The sequence below is a fragment of the Poecilia reticulata genome, chromosome 10 (genome assembly GCF_904066995.2).
Source record: "Poecilia reticulata chromosome 10, P_reticulata-male-v2, whole genome shotgun sequence".
NCBI classification, from domain to species: domain Eukaryota; kingdom Metazoa; phylum Chordata; class Actinopteri; order Cyprinodontiformes; family Poeciliidae; genus Poecilia; species Poecilia reticulata.
Genome location: NC_088839.1, coordinates 27,293,264 through 27,313,274, shown reverse-complemented (window position 1 = coordinate 27,313,274; position 20,011 = coordinate 27,293,264). Strand labels below are relative to the sequence as shown.

The 20,011-nt window shown below is 37.4% G+C and overlaps 1 long non-coding RNA gene across 1 annotated transcript; it reads left to right on the top strand.

Annotated features, from left to right (window-relative positions):
* Nucleotides 1-12,507: 12,507 nt before the first annotated feature.
* Nucleotides 12,508-18,047, top strand: LOC103471668 (uncharacterized). The gene is made up of 3 exons (XR_534706.2): nt 12,508-13,309; nt 14,076-14,189; nt 16,907-18,047. It is a non-coding gene; the product is annotated as an uncharacterized LOC103471668 (long non-coding RNA).
* Nucleotides 18,048-20,011: the final 1,964 nt, after the last annotated feature.

Sequence of the window (20,011 nt, the reverse complement as noted above, 5' to 3'; positions counted from 1 at the left end):
CTGAATAATATGTAGTTGCGACACTGGGCGTGCACATTTAATATTCTCTAAACAACAGCAAAATTCCTCTATTCATGCAATGACATGACAACATCCCTCTAAACTTTAGAGCACTCTTTCTCAAACTGTTTTTCTCAATGCTGGTTTAAGACAGTATAAGACAGAGAATCTGTGAAAAATAAATTTAACTCGTCTTCTGCCTTAGCCCTGTCAATCACTCTCAGGCTTATCCCGTCCCATTTGCTCTTTGCTAACTTATAGCTGGTTCGGTACAAAATAGCCTTCCACAAATGCTAAGGCTAGTTAGCACATTGGCCAATGATGGTGTTTTCTGTAACAACATTAGCACATTGAGAAGCATACAGGAGATTGATTGACAGCGGTAAGATCTTCCTCTTGACTCTGATTGGTTGTTTTTTACCGGGAGCCGTGCATTTCTGCTGATCTCAATAGCAGCACTGGGAGGAGGAGGACGAGGAGGAGAAGTTTTTTCACAGATTATCTGACTCATGCCATTCTGTCATAACATGGTGAATTTTAATAAACGTGGAAAATGCTGGTTTTGTAAAATTACATACTGCAGCTTTAAACTAAAATATGTTTAACATCTTTATTGTCCTGCAGGAAAGAGAGATGAGGAGACATTTAGGAATGAGGATAATAGCTGCAGTAGCAGCTGTACCTGTGTGACCCAGAGGCTGCTAATTATCCTCTCTGTGGTGTCATTTAGCTATTCACACACAGTATAAGTAACAATTTGACATTATTGATTATTAATGTCAGAGCAGAAAAAAGTGCATTAACACTTGAGTATTTCTAAACTTTTCAAACAGTTGCTCTGTCAGCAAAATGCAATAGTTTATATTTATCTTACATTCAGGTGATTTTCTAAATGCGTATGCTTACACAAACCGCTTGCATCCTCAAAGGTCCAATTAGATAACTGTGAGTCTTTGCATGTGATTTAAAACCTGTCCACAACCCAGGGGAGTGTATGGTTTGCTGCAGCGTAATAGTTTTCATCACACAGTGACAAAGTTACCCCATGTTGGAAAAAAAAACCACAGCATTGTTTAATGAACACTATTCAAATCAGGCATTTAGAAAACAAGAAGAAGAAAAAACAGGATGAAAGGTCAAATTTCATCCACCCAATATCTATATACCTGCTTATCATTGCAGATTTTACTTTAGCCTTTAGTAAGGACAGAGAGTCAACCATCAAAAATGAAAATTGTTAAAAAAGTGTATATTTGATGAGCCATGTTGACTTGCACATGACATTGTAATAAAAAAAAACACCCTTATGTGCAGGATTTCAGTAAAAATAGCTGCTGGGTTCTGCTGAAATGTGGTTGATTGATCTTCAGCAAGGGTAACTATGTCTATGAACGCAAGTGCTGTTGCTCTGGAGCAAACAGCTGTGATTTAACTCAATGCCACAGTGTAAAGACTTATACAATGACCTTAGAGAATCAATTTCAAGGTATGCAGTGGTCATTGAAATGGCCCAAAATGCAACAGTAAATAAATAAGTACGAGTTGTAGTGAAGAACTGAAGGAAAAGGCTTCGCAGTACCAACGGTTTCCACGTTGCATCTGGATAACCCACAAGACTTCTGGAATAATGTTTGTTTTTTTTTACAGACTGGTCTGCAGAGAAGATGTTTGGTGATAATGTGCAGCACCATTTTTGGAACTTCTCATACCAGCTGGCAATCATGTTGATGAGGGGATTTATTTTAGCTTGTTAAGCTTTTAGCTTGTTCTTAAACAAAGGAGTCTGTTTAAGAACTTCAGAGTGAAACGTAAGGCCGTCCCCCGACCCACCATTAAGGCTTGGACTAAACTGGGTCATCAACAGTAGCATAACGATAATAAATACAGCAGCAATTCTGCAAAAAGAACAACTGAAGAAGCAGAGTCAACGTGTTGCAATTATTCAGTCACAGTGAACCTGACCTGATTGGTAAAGACTTCTGTTGAGCAGAAACAATATTTTTCCAGACATTTAACATCTGCCTTCCCTTGACTGACTACATTCTCAAACTGACAACTTGGACTTATCCTTATCAACCCTTCACCTTATTTTTGAGTCAGACGGTGAACATTTTATAGTTGCATCTGCACTCATTTAATTTATATTAAGATCTATATCTTATGACCATAAATAAGCATAGATGGAGCAGTGACTAACTTCCCTTTTAATTTCTCCAATCTGTTTATCTACCAGCCTCCTCATATCACTAGTGAATAAAATAACAAAACATTTTCAACTTTCTCTGTACAAATTAATAATTATGGGTTTTGCCGAAAAGGAGATAACGCCTTTATTTGTCACTTTGTACACATTAAATTTAATGCAGGTGTTTCAGATGTCTTTACTAAATCAGTGGGAAATCTAATAATGTAGAAAAACATTTTCTACGTATGACTTTCATTTGTTGTCATTTAAACAAGTAATTGTGTTTGTTTTATTAAAAAGAAGTCTTAATTTCATTAGATCTCATTCTAATGAAATCTCATTCTAAATTGTTTATTAAAAGATCAATGCGTATATCAGACTTTCTGCCCAGGGGGAGCTGGTGCTCCTCCATGGGTGTCATTGCTGAGTGCTTCCCCTCTGCAGCTAACACAGTGACTGATCCATCCCATATGTACTTGCCTCATCGTCTGCCTTCATGTCCTTAGCTTGTAATCACAACATTGATCAAAGCTACAGTGTGCAAAGGGGGTCAATATGTGTTTCCAAGAAATGCATGTAGCTGCCAGAGATGGGCAGGATAAAGGAGAGAATGTGTCTGATTTTGACCTCCTGCTCATTCATCTCAAGTTCACACAATGCAGAATACTGCTTACATCCAAAGACACCAACGGCATGAACTCAGCATTTTTCCACTGCAACACACCAATTTCAAACAATTTTTTAAAAATATTAACAATGACATGATTTTAAAAAAGTGGAAGATGAAAAGAGAAGTTACCATAGGGCACACTTTGTCAGAACTAGAGAATCGGTACAGATTGAAGTGGATGATTCAGCAGGTTACATAAGACAAATCTGCATATACTGCAGCAGTATCATGATATGGTTCTCGTCATGACTGAGTGAGTCAGTGTGTGACGGGAGTCTCACATGCTCTGTTAGGAGTCATGCATGTGTCACAGATCTCTGTAAATACAGGAGGAAGGTTAGTCTCTTGTTGACAGATTCAAAAAAACTAAACAGACTTCAATCTCAAAATGTGTAAAAAATTAATTTATGGGTAGTAAACTACTAAAGTTATATTCATGTATAAAACCTCTAACATCTCCTAAAATTGAACTGATTATTTTTTGAAAGCCCTCTGAGCAGCAGAGCTACAGTATGTGCTTCGCTAACTGAGACAACTGTACTCAAAGGGCACAGTGATGATTCAAAGCTTGTCTTAAAAATGCTGTTCAAACAGAGTCGAGCTGTTTTCTGAAATGTCCTTAAGCAAATGACAGCTTGTCTTATAAGATATTAGGGGACCATGCAGAAGAGTTCAGTGCATGACATCTGCTTTTGTCCTGCTCCTTAGAAAAACTAACTAGCACACATTTGAACAACCTTCTCAATTAAATGAAAATAGATATCACATGGGCAGCACATACTGTAGAGTTAAGGTGTTTTCACACCTGATAGTTCGGTAGACTCGGTTTGACTGGGGACCAAAATTGCCGAATTGCATTTTCAGCTGCTGCAGTTGATTTTCACACTGCACTGCATTTGAAAAACTTGTGCCCCTCCTCACCTGTGGTGGCGCTGCATTAAGAACCACTGAGGGAAATTACACAAAAACCTCTGAATGAGACACTAAGCATAACTTCCTTCTTGTAAACAAAAATTTTAGTGGCTGTAGGATTTTTCTTTTGTCTTTGGTAAAAGACCACAAGTCATTTCTCCTGCTAGCGCTAGACTGTCGCGTTTGTTTTGGATGTATTTACCCAGAATGCTCTGCATTACAGTCTCTTGGGTCCGATTGGCATTGACATATGCATTTAAACCGCACCAGAGTTTACTTCAACCAAACCAAGACCTAGTTGTAGGCAGACTAGAGTTTGTTGTTTTGGTCCTGGAATTGTAATTTGATTATATATTCACACCTCTGCAAAAGAACCAAACCTTCAACTAAAGTTTGAATAAAGCGGACTAAACAGGCATTCGCTCTAATATATATTAGGTTCTTGATTCAGCCTTCCAGTTTGATTCCTATGCTGCATGTCTTCCCCCTTTTCTCTCTCTCCATTACCTGTCTAATACTGCAAATAAATACTGTATCACTAGTTGCACAAAAAAAAATGTAAAAGTAACCAAAATAATAATTAAAATCATAAATCTTAAGACGTCTTCCCACACTGCTCTGGGAATGGTCCAGCTCCCTGTATAATGATGTTGTTCCCTTGTCTGAAATTTCAAAGCAAAGTCTAAACTGTAAGGTAGGCTTTGTGTTTGTGTCTACTTTTGTTACTGAGGAGAATCTTATTTCAGGCACTTTCATTTTCGTGGTAAAAAACTCTATAAGGGCTGTTATTTGACCTCAACTTAATTATAGCTCTAGAAGCTCCAGATGGGAATTCATAAAACCAAATCTCCTGTGTGTTCATGAACAGACCTCCACCGCATCTGCAATTGATTTTTTATTGAATTAAGCCAATGTGATGTGTTGTTCAGACATCTCCAACCTGACAGTGTACGCCTCCTGGATGATAAATAGATCTGCTAATAATGTCTAATTTGTAAGGCTTCTGGCTCCGCAATTGAAATGCAATCAATATGGCCATTAGCTCCACTGCTATTAAGTTTCTAAACATGTGAACAAAGTGCACACACCATCACAGCACAAAGTCATTCAGGCGTTTGTTTGTGGACAACCACTCTTACTTTCCTCTACCAACATCTACCTGGAGGCAGCGAGCGACAAATAGGGAAAGTTTACATTTTATTTGCTTTGCATGGGCATATTTTTGCTTCTACAGTACCAATGTCGACTCCCCATGCACATGTATGTAGTTATAAGTCACACAAAACAAGATTCACTGATGAGATGCAGCTTTGAAACAACTGAAAATGTTTTCAGTCCAAAACCTCCACATTTTATTTTGCCATGCAGAGAAATTGCTGCTGTGTTGATTATTTTTCTCCTGCATAAACAAAGTTGTCTTAATCTTAAAGATCACAAAATGATTGCCATAAATTCTCCTGCAGGATTTTCTATTAAAAAGCACAAGTTATAGTTTCTTCAAATATTATCTTGAACCACAGATCTGAGTCCCAGATCATCACAGTAACCCCAGTGTGTTTGATTGTAGTTATCTTCTGAAATGGTGTGTATGTTTTACACCAGATGTAAAACGATGATTGTACCCAAAAAGTTCTTGTCAGTCTAAAGAACATTTTCCAAAATGATGTCTTTGTTGAACTGTGTTAGAGGCAAAACTATGTTTTCCTTATCTTTAAAATGCCATTCATCTTGATATTATGTCCAATGCCACATTTCTGGGTATAAAACAATGGAGTAAAAGTACGACAGCAGAAAATGACCAGAAGAAATTAATGGTTTATCATCATTTTTGCCACGTCGACTTCTGGTGTTTTAATGTTTTAGTTAAACAGCCAAAAGTTTGAATGCCTCTCCAGTTCTGTGCAGCCTTCTAGATTCACACGGAGATTCAAATTCAATTCAGTTCCAAAATACTTAATTCCTCCCAAAGGAAAATTAAATGTCTTAATTCGTATCATTCCCGCATCTTCCAAGTGTCTTGGAGCAGAGCTGTGTGTGTGGACTGATCATCTGAACTTATGCCAGCTCCCTAACTTGCTTTATTCATTTCCAGCCTTTCTAATTAGTGTGAACTCTAAGCAGCCAAAACAGTTACCTCCCAAGTCCTCCTCCAGCTGCTTCCTTTCTCTCTCATTGCCGTTCCCTTTTAGTTCTCAGCCTTTTACTGTGTATTTTACGAGGGTATTGTCCTGGCGTCCTCTGCAGAACTGATGTCCTGGGACTGTTTTTTCACCAGAGCATTTGCAATTTTATTTGTCTTGCAGTTTTCCCTCTTAGTCATTGGTCAGCCTGGATGCTCTCCCCTCCCACTGATGTGCTGCTATGATATGGTGACATAGCAACAGCTGCTTGATTCTGCTCATCAATCATATGGAGCTGATGTTTATGCTCTCCTTTCAGCTGCAGTACGTGGCCATAATGCCAAACCTGGCCGCCTGAGCCTTGTTGCTGGGATGGAAAGTGTGCGGAGAATAACAAAATATTTGGATGGAAACAGGAAGCTGACTGCCTAAGGCCAAGCACTAATGCTGATGAAGAATCTGCAACACTGATGGTGTCATTAATGAGTGTGGTCATTACGGGACTCTGCCCATTCTGATGTTCTGACAATATAAATATGCATTACAGGGTTGAGGTCCAGACGACACTCACCCAGAGGGTCTGTCGGGTTGCAGGGAGGAGAGTCGCTTTCCCTCTGCAGTCTGGATTTACCCCTGACATGTAAATGATACTCTCCTTTACGCCTCACCTTGGAGGAACGATTTTCCAACATTAGCTCGTGCCACATCATCCAACAGACTCTGAAAAGGTTTTTAAGCTGCTGCTAAAAGTTCAGAGAAAATATATTTTATGCATCTAGTCCTGTCAGAAATTTCAATCAATCCGTAAAGTTTATTTGTGTGGCACATTTCAGCAACAATGTGGTTTATGATGCTTTTGACATGTAATATTTGTTACTGGTTTTCTCAATTGTTGACTGACTGTGGTACTATTTATGACTTTGTATTTTTGTATTTTTATGATGTAAAGCACTTTAAACTGCTTTGTTGCTGAAATGTGGGATGAAATATGATTGATTGATAAACAGGTGCATTTTTTTGTCTTGTTTTATAAGAACTCAGTGTTTCAGCTGTTTTGCATTTTTCTGGAAGTTTGTAGTGCATAGAAGCTGAATGCTGCCTCTCCATGTTTGGTTCAGGAAACCTGAGTGGTCTGGAAGGTTGATACAACAAAAACAGATCTTTAATGTATTGTGATGCTGAGCTGTTGAGTGATTTATTAACTAACAGCATTTTAAAGTGCATCTAAAATAGATTTTACAGTGGATAATTTGTCTCTGGTGCCCAGAAATTGAGCTGCTAGCTTGTCAAACAGGAGGAGAACCTGTTCGGTTTCTCATTGGCACTCAGGCAATTCTGATGGTGACGCTGCAGGACAAAAAGCATGTTGTCATGATCATAGGGCAGACGTCTTCAGTCAGAGGCCTTTTCTGATTTATTTCAACACTGACTTCTACTGCAGATCCTTCCTGCCAACAGCTTCACCTTCCACAACTCCTTGAAAATATCTTGATGACGATAACTTTTAATTTCCCTTTGGAGTAACTAAAGTATTTTTGAATTTAATTGATTTGCCAACAGACTAGGCTACGTTTATTTTTTTTTTTAAATAACTCGAAACAGAAACAAGCCAACCTTATTAGTGAGTAGACTTTGTTCAACATTTTTCAGTTAGTAATTACACTTTGAAATTAAAAACATTTCAATATTCTCGTCTAATTTAAACAAAGACCCTTCAGGCAATGTGAAACTAAAAGTTTGAAACTCAGAAGTGCCTCTTATTATAAAAATCCTCATTTGAAAAATGAATCAATTATAAACAGATTCAATTATAAACATTGATTGATTGTCTAAAAAAACTATTATTTAATAGTTGAAGCAACAACTATTAAATAATCTGTGAGGTATTTAAGTTTTCTTTTTTAAAACTTGATTACAAGTAAAAGAAGAAGCCTGTGCTTGGAAAGATTGACAACAGTAATTAATCAGTCATATTTTTGTACGTTTTTCTCATTTCAACACATTGAAGCAAATAAGATATTTTATTATTTATTTACAGAAAATAATTTTTTTTAAATCATTTTAGTGAACTAAAGCATTATCAGTTAACCAACAATGATTGGAAGATTATTTAATTTGCAATGAAACCAGCAAGTAAAAGTGGTGTTTTGTATGAACTGGAATAAAAAGTTGGCAAATATGGATCTTTACACATAATTGATTCAAGTTACATTGAATTCCCTCATATTTGATTACCTAGTTCTTATAAAAAGGTCCTAACATTTCCATCCAACAGGACATATGGTTGGAGACACTGTGATTTGGAGCTGGTCTGCCTTCAGGCCATTTATTATAATGAAATACGATAAGGAGCATCACCAGGGGAACAGACACACAAGGTTTTGGATTGCTGTGGCCCCCAGACTGGCCCCCATTGCAGTTCCACATATCTTTTTGAAGACAGCCTGTAGCTTCATAGAAACGTCGTGTAAACTGGGTCCCACAAAAATCACATCTGACATCTCATTGCTGGATGTTTAATGCGGAAAATGTTTTTCAAAGGATTTACAATATTCCAACTTTTTACTCATTAATTTTATGTTGCAAAAGTGTGTGCAGATAAGGAGGAACAAATCACTTCCAGGTAAAAACTCAAATTCAAAACATGATGAAAATGTGCTGTTTGGTTCTTTCATGTCCAGGATGATGGATTTAGTTGCTCCCTATCGATTTGAATGAATGACCCGTGCTTTAGGTATGATGTGATTTATTCACAGATTTTATTTTTTTTTTTGTGCAGTTGGTAAAATACCTTTCCTGACTAGTCAAGATGGATTTTTTTAATTAACCTAGGATTCAGTCATCTAAAAATCATCTCTTTTCTTCCATGATTTGTTTTCTTCAGGACCGCAGGTTAAATCCAGAACCCCTCTGCAACCATCACAATGTTGCAGCTTCACAACACAGCAGTCAGAGTATAGAATACAATGTTTACTAATTCATGCAGGGGGGAATAAGTTATTGGCTTTCATATTGCGCCTCAGTGGGAGATAAATGTGCTCTGTCCAGCTCTCTGCAGAGACCTTTGAGAATTCATCAAGCTGTGGGTAAATTGATTTTCATTGGACACTGTGGGGAGGCCTTTTTACATGAAGGAGCTCTGGTGGACTATTACGGTTAATTCACTCCTGAGTGTTGCACAGCAGGAATAAAGCAGTGAAGATATTAGTAATTTTCTTTGTTTGCCTTTCTGAAGTCCAGGAATGAGCTCCACTTGGTGCAGTGAAAGCATTAAAGGGCTCAGACTGAAGCATTTTTACAAAGTGCTATAATTAACCAATACCCAGAGGGAGGAGTTAATGGTGATGGTATAAATCAACATAAAGTGCATGAAGTTTTGTCTGTATGGTAAGAAGGTTTTCTAAACAGTGTCTGGGAAAACATCCTAAGTTTGAAATCTGAAACCTTGATTTGAGTTAATTTAACTAAATCAGCTGTGACTCACCTTCTGGCATCCCTATACAACCCACTTCTGCCAACAAGATTGCACTTAGCTTCCCCATAAAACATTTTACAAAGCCGAACTGTACAGAGAAACGTACCTTTTCCTCTCTGAATACTCTCTCCTCATCAGAGTCCTGGGTCCTTTCCAACTATATCTTTCTCTCTCCTGGCTGAGTTGAATATTTTGGATCATTATCCCGTTGAAAGAAAACAAACACAACCCATATTCAGTTTTCAAGAAGAGGCCAGTATATTTTTATTTAAAATCTCCATGTATTTCAAAGGTTTCACAATATGATGCACTAACAAGGCTTCAAGGGAGCTTAAAAAATAAACAGGCCCACAGCACCACTGATCCTCCACCATATTTTACAATGTTCTTTTTTTATTCTTTTTATTTAACATAAACATTTCCTGGAGTGGTTGTTTCTGTTTCTTTCAAAGAGTTCCAGTTAATGTCCAAGGTACTTCTAATAGCAAGACAGAAAGTTTTTTTTTCCATAAAATAATACAACAATAATACAATAATACAGCCTGCATGTAAATAGCAGATGGTGAGTCTTGTGATAAAGATGGATACTTGCTCATGCAACATCATGGCTGGTGACTAAAAGGATGGACTCTTTAATGTTGGATTTAAAAAAATGATTTTTGTTTTTTGATTAAAAAAAAAAAGGAAAAAAAGTTTATTTTAGGGCTTTGAACACAAATCTAAAAATAAGTGTGGCCTAAAATATTTTTGACTGAAGCACCATATAATGTTGTCAACCTGAAATTGACTGTGAATACCAAATAACAGCAACATCCTCAAATAATTATTTTAAAGTAAATGCAGGAAAATGTAAGTTTTTAACTTCAGCATCTCAGATGGTTCTGGTTTTATTTGAAGTAGGTTACTTTCCTTAGCTCAACCTCCTAATATCAACAGTTTTGATAAACAATAAGAAATTGTGATTGAACAATCTGGCAAAAAGCTATAGTGAGAGTCAGACCAAAGAAATTAATCAAGGTGTAATAGCTGAAAAAAAGATTTTTCTCATAAAGGAATCAATGTGAAGATTTTCTAAAGTTGCTCAAAGACGTGAAAAACCCATTTTAGTCTTGGCCCACATGTCCAAATTGAGGCCATTAAGGGAGTTATCTACTGCAGGTGTGATACAGTATTGAGTGTAAGAGGAGGTAATTCAGTTACAGTATTTGATTAAGTGCTGGACTTGGGACAGCAGCCCTTGAGGACTGGAGTTTGATTTAAACGGCTGCTGACGTGAAAACTCTCAGGAGTGCAGAACAGGACTTTACAGACAGAGATTCACTTTTTGATTACAGATTTTAAAATTTAAACCTGCATATCTGACATTGTACAAAGATTTCAAGGTTAAAAAAAATACATTTATTGAATAGTCATTTTTGAGGACTCATAACGTGCAACTAATTAATTAGGAGTATTTAGGATTGCTGTGTCCTTTATGGTAGAATCTACATCGATAATCCAAAACTCTGCGTCTTCTCAAGATAAATGACCTTATGTTGAGTTAGAAGTAAAAAATAACTGTCATTTTTAGATGCATATTAGATAATTGTGGGAAAGCAATGAGTACAGTTCAGTCTGATGAGGCTTGGCTTTTTAATGTAAAATTTGGCATTTTAATGGGGCAAATAGACATCAAAGATATGTAATTAATGCTGACTATCTCTCTCAGTCTAAAATGACTTTTCAGCCCTGAGTGTGAATAAAAGATTTAAGAAATGTCCATCGGCTGGCTACTGAAGATGCAGACATCACATTTAAAACAGAAACACGTCTCCTCGCTGAATTGTTCTGAATTTTTCCTTTGGTGGAGAGGAAATGGAAATGAGTCTGCAACAACAGGGCCATAAAAGCAGAGAAGAAGATAATGAATTTACCAGGGTAAATGTTGATACTTTAATTAAATCCATCACTCACACTGGAAACAGGAAAAACATGTTTTTTTTCTTTGCAGTATTTCCCTTCAGTATTCTGCTTAGCTTGCAGGATCTGTTTGGTGCATCACATGTTCAAAAGCATCATCACTTTTGGCTGCAGCATGGCTGCTAAAGACAAGAGCAGCTATGAGTGGGTGTAAAAGATTTTATGTGGCATTAACAGATAGAACAATACCTCACATGAGAGCCTTGTATTTCCAGGAAAAATCTGAAACCATTTTCCCAAAGCTTATAGCTTGATTTGTTTCTCGTTGCAAGGAAAATTCCAATTTATGTTGCTCCAGGTTTATTACCAGCCTTTAGGCCTTTCTGAGCAATGTTAGTATTACCTGGGGAAGACAACTATTCGATTTTTCCCAGTAAGCAGCAGCTCATTTCAGTCAGTTATCCACACAGGAAAATTATATTTGAGAGAAGTCTGAGCAATCCCAGAACCCATGAAACTAAATTATCCGTAGTCTCAAGCAGAAGTTCAAAGTTTAAGTGATTCCAATGGCCATTTCAGCAAACCAACGCTGATCTTTTATAGCAAGCAGCTGAAATCCAGTGGAACCTGAAGGAGGATTGTTCTGGTATAGGTTTTTGTCTGTCATATGTCGCATTTCTCTGCACTATTTTTATATATTTTTATTGAGCATATCTACTTGCTGCTTTAGCAAACCTGCTTTGCCCTTAGGGACCAATAAAGACTCATCGAATCAATGCAGCTCTGCCCCAACACCAGCTAATGACTGCTGCCAACCAGATGTCACTATTCCAGCCAGTAATTGTGTGCAACATCCGATGTGCAGCTTGAAATTACTTCACACTTCTACAAAAATATGTTTTTTCTATATCACATTTAATAAAGTAAACAAAGATGTAACAGCAAATACAAGCTATCTGGCATGTGAGATGTTTCTACCTCAGGCTAGAAAACATTTGAAATCTAAGCAACAATATTTGTCAGTTTTCAAAAGAATTCAATTTCACAGAGATTACCATAGAACAAATGGATTAATGCTTAATAACTTTTGAGATATTTAGTTCCCCCAGTCTTTTTTCAAGGGGTAATGGAAGTGGCTTATTAAAGCAGCACAGCTGGATTCAAACATTATGACAGAAAAACATTCAACAGTGAGCTATTTATCTGAGAGGGAGTTCAGATAATGATCACAGGGCTGTGGCTCATTTTCAGTGTTAATGTCTCATTTTTGTAGACAGCAAAGAAATTATTTCTAAATAAACTTGCACAGTGTAATTTAATGTCAATATTAACTGTTCTGGCTTGGTTTTATGGAAATGGTCATCTGACTTTTTTAATTAGGCAACAAAATAAATTTTAGATCCGTCTTTTTTGACTTGTTTGCAATTATCCAAGATGATAATTATCCAAGAAGGACCAAAAACATTTTTTCTACTGCCGTCATGTGTGATGGATTAGCCCCTTGTATTGTTGTCATGAATTCACCTTAACCCATTTCCTTTCCAATTGCAACCAAAGTGGTGAATGTATCCCACCAAGTTAAGTTGATGCATATTTAATACATAGGTACACCAAGGATTATGTTGGAAGCACTTTTCCACCATCTCGTGGTCAGCGTTAACCCTATTACATATTACTTTGCTATTTTCAAGTACCAGTTTCTACCTTATTTAGTGTCTGCTTGACAGCAAAAATATAAATAATATGATTATTTATATTCCTTAAGTGTTCCTTAAGTTAACGCATTTGGCTCAGAACTCAGTGGAGCGGAAGTAATGTTCAATACGGACAATTTTCAATGTGACACAAGCAGGTAAACAAGTTGCTTACCGCCAGTTTTCTTCATCTCATCGCCTCCTTCACATTGGACGTAGGTTTTTAAAGGACTAATACCAAGTATTATGGTGAAGCTACAGTTAAGTCCAGTTTCTGACCCGTTCCTTAAGAAGTGCGAAGTTCAGCTATAAAGTTGGTCGCATTTCACCCGTTTGGTGACAGCAAGTAATGAGGTGCGTTCAAGGTGCCTACGTTAATTTGAGTGTCCATGCATTTGTGATAAAACAGGCATTGTATGTGAGTAAGCTTTATACTTGGTTTACATTGGTCACAATGTTATCTGTAAGACATGTTACATGATGTCTGAATGAGGTGAAGCTTACTGAATTAATAATAAACTCGAGGAACACCATCCTTATTTATTATATAACCAAAAAGACTGAACAGTAATGGAAACTTTACAATAAAAGAAAACAAAATAGTATAAATTTTCTGAACCTGCTTGTCCATCCAGGGTCGCGGGGAGCTGGTGCCTACCTCCAGCTGTCATTAGCTATGAGTCAGAGTACACAGTGGACAGGTTGTCAGTCCATCACAGACCAATACAGAAACAAACAACCTCAGATGAAATGTGAAACAATTAAGGTTCTGAATTATTTGTAATTTCTAACCACTGTTGTGTCTCAAAAACCTAATAGACATGCAGGGGGGGTTATATTTCCAACACTACCATGCTCTTCTCTTTTGACTGTGATGTTTCAGTAGCAGATTTTAGCAGAAAATATAATGCAGTTGCCTTAATTAATGAATAAGCTGTGCAGTTATCTGAGTGTGTAAAAGCAGCCAGTGTTTCCATGAGAGGGAGAAAAGGAGATAAAGGAGAGGAAGGACATCCTGCATCTTAAATAATTTGGACGGAGCTCTCCACCTTACTACATGCTTAATTATCCCAGACTCTCCACAGTTACATGAGTAACAATCTCATGTGTTCCCCAACAGATTCTGAATTCTAATGGGTCAGAGCTGTGTGTTCAAGTTTTGACTTTGGAAAGGGAGGTTACTGGAGCTCCTGGACCCGCAGAGTGATAAAAAGGCTTTAATCTTCCATCAGAGGTAATTTATAAAGTAGTAAAGAAGGCTGTTCTCAGGATAGCTGATTAATTCATCATTTCCAGGAACTCTGGTACTTCAACCTTAGATGGTGGTGGTTGTAACGCAACGTGCCTTCCTAAGACAAAACAATGATTTTAATCAGGAGTCATGATGAAGGATGATGTTAAATGTTTTGTCACTGTTGTACTGCATTTAAAAATGTTGCTGTTTTACAACTTGTCAGGTAAATCACAAGCTGCGTTTCCGTCACAAATGATATTCCGACAAAAAGCACAATTTCACAATTGCGGTGCTTCTATTAAATAAGAACCATAATTTTAAAAACATGTGAATAACTTTGTTTACACAATAAGTCATTAAGAAACATCCCACGCCATCATCCACCCACCACTTCCTGTCGTCTTCTTCGTCTTTTCCAGACAGTAACAACATCCAGTGGTTGATTATGACTCGTGTGCTGTGAAAAAAGTGTTACAAAATACACAAATTTTGATGCAGCAAGAAAACAACATCATCTTTGTGCAAAAATGCTTTGTCAAAGCACTTGAGGCTTTTTTGAAATTGTAAAGTTTTCATTAAGCAAACTTATTTTCATAATTTCAATTTGTGCCATCATATTGTAAGTGGAAACACAGCTACAGAAAGCTTTGACTCAAACATCCAATGTCACGTGATGTCAGGATTTGTTTTGTTTCACAAGTTTGGGTTGGTTAAATTTTCAGTTTAATTTTCTACAAACAAACTAAAAAGAGTGAATGAAAGTTATAGGTGCATGCTTTGTTTCTTGTCTCATTGGAATATGAAGGACTGTCCTAAACGAGGATAAACAATACGCGACGGAGTGAAAAGCATTCTGCAGTTGGAAGGGTGAGCGGTTGATGAAGGATTTGTCACCAGGATTTTGACGGTGGCTGGGAATTTTGAAGCTAGCACAGTGGCTGCCGGCGGCCGCAGATGGAGCCAAGCTGGATATTTGACATTAATTAGGAGGAAGAGGCCAGTTTCTCAAATCTGTCATGGCTGCTCATCAGCTGCATTACTCTCAGTCTGTCCATACATCTCTCTACCTCTCCACGAAATATCTACCTTTTCATCTTTACGGAGGATCCATCTATCTGTAGCGAGGCCTGTTGCTCTGGGCTCTGATGCTGAGCTCTGACAGAGCTCAAAGTTTTGATTAATGGCTCAGCTGTGAGTCAGAATCCTGTAATTGGCGACTGACTCTCGCTGCTTTTCCATTTTTCTTTCCCGTTTCCCGCTGACAGAGCTGCAGCTGATGTCTGAGCGCCGCTCTGCAATGTCTTCGAGTTAGTGTCAAACCTAGAGCTGCCCACAGTCACGAATAACATTCTTCACACTTTTTCAGCAGGTTTGACGCATATAATGCCTGAGGAAGGAACACAAACAGAGGCTGAAGGAGTTTGCTGGTGTTTACTCAGGAACTTGACTGGAAAAGCTGCAAGCCAGTGATTGGATAAACCCGAGTTTGCATTCCTACATCGGCCCTGTCTTACAATATAACTTCAACTTTTCACTTTACTTGGATTCTGACATCACTGTAAGAACCCAGTAAGACTTTTCACAATATAAACTTGGAAGAAAACTCAAACAATGCAATTTATAACAATCTACACAGTATAAATGGATCCTTCATGTGTAAAGTAAGATATTATTGTAAATGAGCTTTCATCTCACGTAAAAGGAGCACACCAGAAAATAGCTTACATTCTGTGATCGCTCCAAGCCTGCAGAGTCATGTTTTATTTTTCACCACTTAAGGCTGACTAGCAGTCATCTAAAACCTCGGATTGAATATTTCTCTGCTCATGTCTCATTGCTTTGACAGCATCCGCCCTCCTGAGGTAAAACATGAAGCGTCCGCAGTCTGGAAGAATCTAATTTTAACAGAGACGTTTGGAAATAATAGAGGGATGAATAATTACGCTTTTTAAATGTTTTATCATTCTGAGAGCAGACTGTTGGGGCCCTAAAGATGGAAAGGAGACAAAGTGCCTGATTAAAGTATTCAGACAACTGAAACTTTTCTTCAGTTTGTGACATTAAAGCCACAAACTTCCTTTAAAGGTCATCTAATCTAAAAAGAGGTTTGTTAGTGATTATTAGTGAACAAACAATATATAAGGTCAAAGGAGCACATTACTGAAAGTAAAACCTGTTGTTTTGTTTTGGACAACAAACATGAAAATAAGAAGTCTACTGGTTTAGATCAACATATATTTATGGGTTAAAAAGCCCACTAGTCCTAATAACAGTAAATATTTATTGTTTTATGTGCAACAAAACTAAAAATATCCAAAACATGATCATGGGGAAAAAGTACATCAGCATGTTGGCTTTGCTTCAGCTCTAAAATGACCACCAGCACATTGGAGAATGATTATTAGTGTGAAAAAGAAAATGACATTTTACCTTTGCTTTAGCTATATTACATTTCATATCTGATACTTTAAGGTTTTATGCAGGTTGAATACCCAGGGGCCACTTTAATAGTTTTAATCCAGCCCTGCTTCTGTAACTCTGTTTAAAAAACGGCAATATTTGACTGAGATTTTGTTGATGCTTCAAACCCTTTGAATATTATCAGCTGATTTTCTAAGCAAGCACCATAAATTAATAACATAGTTTTCATCTGTAATATGCTGACAGGATTATGACGTCCACAGGAGACAACCAGTCCTTTCTATGTTCACCTGCAGACACCTGAAGCCTGCAGGAATATTGATGTTGCAATATCTAACGGCTTTGGTTGAGATACATCACAGCACACACACCCCATGTCGGACCAACTTCCAGGAACTCGGCTGTTTCCTTGCTTTCAAGCGGAGCCATCACTCTCCAGACACATGGTATGAACATCAGTTTTCATCAAGGACTCCATTGACAGTTTACGGCTCTATGGTTGGTGATGCAAGCCATTGAAAGTGGCACATTTTCTGTCAGGCACACACCCTGCCCACCTAAAAGACAAGTATAAAAATGTCTTTTTTGATCAATCTTGTGTTTATAGTGGCTTTATGTTATGTTGTTGTTTACAACTCAACTTCTACAGGTGATCAGAAAGTCACACAGTGCATGTTATTGCCGATGGAAAAGCAACCAGTTATTTTTTTTTTCCAATAATGAAATTTTATTGTGCAACTGGACATATCACATTTTTCTAAATGAATCGGAGTTAATTAAAGTAGCAGTTTAGATATTGCACACTGAAGGAAGATAAAATGAGTTATTTTTAATTTGAGGAAACTGTAATAACTCCACATTAAATGCCTTCTGAAATCCCTTTCACAGTTTAGTCCATGAAGTAGTAGAGTGCTAACATGTTGCTTGTTTGGCACAGTGATCCAGTTCTTTATTTCAGATTTTTTCAAAGGACATGCATGTTTTGTGTGATTTGTGTCATTGTTATGATGCTAATCATTAATAAGCTCCGTTTATCCAGCAACCTTTTTATGTTCATCCAATAAAAACCAACAGGGACGGTTTGTCCGAATGAGCTCTGTAAAAAACATCCCTGCTGGGGTCATAAAGCTCACTGGATTTATAACCATAAGTATGTTTCTTTCTCAGCTGAAACATATGAAATAAGATGCTTTGCAAAAATATTCATGCCATCTGATATGATCCCGAGTCTTCAGTTTTCCATTTTTTAAAATTTGTCACTCTTGGTATATTCCATATTCAGTTGCTTCCTTAATTTTAAGATTTCTGTTCTCTGTGTATTTTAATTTATGTATTTTTTTTCTTTAAGGTTTAGGTTCTGTTTACTTCTTAATATAATATTTTTTTCACCTCTTAGTTGTAATCTTGATGACTTTTTGTGCTGTATTCTTTTTCAGGTTTGCAGTTTCCCTCATAACTAATATTCCTGATTCTCATCAGCAATCTGAATCTCTTATCATTTATGTTGTCATATTCATCAGAAAACTGTATTTTAAATGTTAAAAAGTATTTCAAATTGAGTTACAAAAAGTAGTGGAAGAAAAAGGATAATAAGTAGAAAATTGGTTGCAATGGATTTCATTAGCAGTACAGAAGTAAAAGACATGAACACAAAAGCAAATTTTGAAAAACATTTTATTTCCATTTTACAAATATTCACCACTCTGTGCTACTCAAAGTGTATCAGAATTTGTGGAAATAATGTAACCAAATATGAACAAAATGAAGGGTACCTTTGTAAGGCATGTTATATTTCCCTTTAAATGTAAATTAGTTGAATCATCTCTGATTGGGTTGTATTGTTTAATGTAGAATAAGGGGAAATCAAAGGAAAGGACAATATGCTTTGCACTGTAAAACTACCTTGAGCTTTTACACTTCATTACAGTCAGGAGTTGAATTAAACTACTCTTGAGAGAAGTACGCCTTTCAATCCGTTTACGGCTCAATTTCATCAACTAATTAGATCATATTTGACAGAAAACAAAAACATCTGAGCTGGCTTCTGTTGCAGCAAAAGACTATTTGTTCTGTTTGTTTGAGGTTGAGCATAGAGGTATTCTAAGGTCATAACTGAATCAGAGGCAGTTCTGGGTGATTCAGAGTGGTTTGAATAGGGAACATAAATCACACATACCCTGAGGAGGGTTCATTACCTTGAAAATAAAGCTTTTACCACTGATTGCATTCGGTAGCTTTACACGGCTCCAGCAGCTGAACAGAAGCCCTCACAATCGCTTTGCTTTATCCTTGTTCTTGTTTGCAATGCAACACGGGAACTTGAGCTTTGATAGAAAAATAACGCAAACCCCAAAAAACATGATGGTTGTGTATTACTCCCGGCTACTTAAAATTCACGGGGGGTCCTCTTTTTTTGCGGAGTCGTTTCTCAAATGCCACAAGGAAAGGAGCGGAGATAACAGACGTGATGCACAAGCTGCCTTTTTATGCTGCATAGAAAATTACAAAGAGAAGGTATTCCATTTTGTAAATGCCTCACCTTGTGTCTTGCCCTCTCTTGCTGTCTCTGCCTCTTTCTTCAGAAGTCTTACCTCTCACTTAAAAATCTGAGGACAATTGCTGACGTCCGTTCTCTCTGTAACAAATCAGTTTTCCCTCAATGGCTACAAATCAATCGGCGTCCGGACAGCCTCTGCAATGCAGGCGCGGGCCGAGGCTGGGAGAGCGTTTAACTGGAAGGGCTGGTGTGTCTGGCTGCGAGGGGCGGGCGCTAAGCAAAAAGGAGAAACAAGCTTTTATTGCATTAATCTTCACAAAGTCCTCCACCTCTAATTCTGTCTTAATAACGCGTTTATTTAAAATATTTTAAGATGTTAAGCAAAGGATTATCTTTTGTGTCCACAGTTTCTAAGCTAGCTGTTTCACTTCAGAACATAAAGCCTTCTCCTCTATTATTGGCAGACCTGGTAAAGACGTATTAAAAAGCCTTTAAATAAATGAATCTTTAATTGCTACAGCATAATCTTTAACAGAAAAAAATATCAGAATGCAACCTTTAATTTAAAGCTAGAGTATGTGGTGTTTGTAAAAATGTTTTTTCCATGATAGCTAAAATGGTCACTATGTTGTGGCAGATGATGATCTGTGAAAATATTGATCTCCTCTGCCTCCTCTCTAAGCTACTATAGCTGTCTGAAGAAATGCACCGCTCCCGGTCAAAAACAACCAATCAGAGCCAGGATTAGGGTCTTTATGCTGTCAATCAGGCTTGTATACATGCTAATCAGTGTGTTACTGGCGGCTATGCTAACTAGCCTTAGCATTCGTGACATGTAGCTTAGCAGAGAGCAAGAGGGAGTGTGTGAACAGCAAGACTCCCTCCTCGTGGCTGTGATTGGTTG